General features: G+C 42.8%; 1 long non-coding RNA gene across 1 annotated transcript; it reads right to left on the reverse strand.

Moving 5' to 3' along the window:
• Positions 1-443: 443 nt before the first annotated feature.
• On the reverse strand, positions 444-2,153 carry LOC123100095 (uncharacterized). Its single transcript, XR_006448355.1, has 5 exons — positions 1,956-2,153; positions 1,660-1,700; positions 1,398-1,561; positions 1,182-1,267; positions 444-1,024 (listed from the first exon to the last, which is right to left on the reverse strand). It is a non-coding gene; the product is annotated as an uncharacterized lncRNA (long non-coding RNA).
• Positions 2,154-2,400: the final 247 nt, after the last annotated feature.

Raw genomic sequence — 2,400 nt, forward strand, 5'->3', positions numbered from 1 at the left:
ACTCAGATTTTTTTTATAGTTGGAAATTGCCCTAGTTGCAAGTCCACCATTGGCTCGCAACTGTGGATGCCCGCATGCCACTTGCAACTCGACCAACGACTCGCAACTAGTCTATTTTTTACTTTTGAAATTGCCCTAGTTGCAAGTCCACCATCGACTCGCAACTGTGGGTGCCCGCATGCTGCTTGCAACTCGAACATCAACTCGCAACTAGGGTTGTTTACTCGATGCCACTTGCAACTCAGTTTTTGTTTGTAATTTATAATTGCCCTAGTTGCAATTTCACCATCGACTCACAACTGTGGGTGCCCGCATGCCACTTGCAATTAGACCATCGACTCGCTACTAGTCTATTTTTTTACTTTTGAAATTTCCCGAGTTGCAAGTCCATCATCGACTCGCAACTGTGTGGGTTCCGCATGCCACTTGCAACTTGACCATCAACTCGCAACTAGGGTTGTTTACTCGATGCCACTTGCAACTCGACCATTGACTTCTAACTCTGGCTTTTTTTGTAGTTTGTAATTGCCTTAGTTGCAAGTCCACCATCGACTAGTAACTGTGGGTGCTCGCATGCCACTTGCAAATAGAGCCTCGACTCGCAACTGGTCTATTTTTTTACTTTTGAAATTTCCCTAGTTGCATGTCCACCATCGACTCACAGTTGTGGTTGCCCGCATGCCACTTGCAATTAGACCATTTGACTCGCAACTTGGGTTGTCTACTCGATGGTGGATGCTTTGCGAATAGGCCCTCGACTCGCAACTTGGGTTGTCTACTTATTTTGTATTTATTTTTTACTGCTCACAACAGTAGTTAATTCTTTGCACATTGTATATATCATTGGAAGAATACATTTTACTAATATTTTTTTCTAGGATTCTATGTTGAAAGAATACATTTTTATTTGTATACATCAACATATATGACAAGTCTGTTAGGGGGGAGGGTAAATGACCTCTTGTTCAGCAGCAAGGAGCAGCTGCATATACGACATGGGGGCATCATGCACCACGGTCTTTACCTGCATTTCCATTTTTTATGACAAAAAATCAGCAATGATGGACAACGTGTATTGCATTATTTTTAAAGTTTATCAAGTTTATTACAAAGTGAAGGTGTCTTTTCCCCCCTTCTATTTTGGATAATGACAACATTTTTTGATTTTGCAAAACACTTACAGGGTGTTGGAGTGGTGGAGGCATTTGAGTGGACTTGCCACTTGAAGTGTCCCCCCCCCCTCTCCCAGGTTTGTATGTAAGCTCACCTGCACACACAAATGTGTTTTGAGACTGTTAGAGAAAAGTCTTTTTCTCTTTTTTTAACAGTGAAAATCTTGCAAAATCATGTTAGCAGTTCCAAAGACAGTATTTGTTTTCTTAGCAAGGGAAAAATACCTCTGTGCTGTCGACATTATTGTAGCTACCAAAGAGAGACATATGCATTGTATTGTCATCAGCAATAGCAACTCCTGCATGTTGCATCCAGGGGTTTGCATGATATGGCATTTGACTGACAGAAGCAGAAGTTAACCATTGTTGTTGCTGGCTTTTTGGGTGCCCTGCATTTTGTAGTTTCACAGACTTTTCAGGCAAAGCAAAGTGCAAAATTCATTTTCAGATTGATAACAACCAACACTTTTTCATTCAGGACACTAACCTGAGAACCAACAAGATAAGCTCCATATGCATCGAAATTAGCTGCAAGCAAGGCAAGAAATGTCATGTATGGGCAGTGTAACAACCAACATATTATGTGTCTTTTTTTTCTGTAAGCAACAACCAGTTTCTATTTTGCTCACATCTTAAAAAAAAATATTTTTCTTTACAAGACCTGATTGTTCTACTCGTTTTCTTCTGTAAGCATCAACACACAACAACCATACAAGGAAATAGAGGGGAGAATGGCGGCAACAAAGAGCAGAACTAGATCTGGGGGGAGGAGGGTAAACATACCCTGGTGAGTGCTCTCTCCTCTTTGATCTCTCCCTCCATCCATGAGCAACTTCCCCTGTACCTCTTTTCAGAGTTTTCTGCTGTTTTTTGAGCAAATTGAGTCACCTCATCTCCTCAATTTTGACTGATTCGAGGGGAAAGCTTGGGGGTGGCGACGTGGAGGGTTGGGGAGGGGGGAGGAGAGGGACGAAGGATGTGTCTTTGGGGCTGTGGGCTGCTGTTTTACCCTAGGTACACGGGAGATCACCTGGGAGGAAAAGCGAGGGAGAAAAGCAGAGTGGCCTTTTCTCTTGTCCGTAGTACATCGGGGCCTCACCTGCCTGGGAGGACAAACAACCCAAAAAAGCCCATAGGAAGAAGGCCCACAACCCACAACACAAGCAAACAACAAACACACATATGAAGGAAACAACCAAGTTGGGCTTTCTATTTGTTTTGTGCGGGA

Source organism: Triticum aestivum, chromosome 4D (genome assembly GCF_018294505.1).
Source record: "Triticum aestivum cultivar Chinese Spring chromosome 4D, IWGSC CS RefSeq v2.1, whole genome shotgun sequence".
Lineage (NCBI taxonomy): Eukaryota > Viridiplantae > Streptophyta > Magnoliopsida > Poales > Poaceae > Triticum > Triticum aestivum.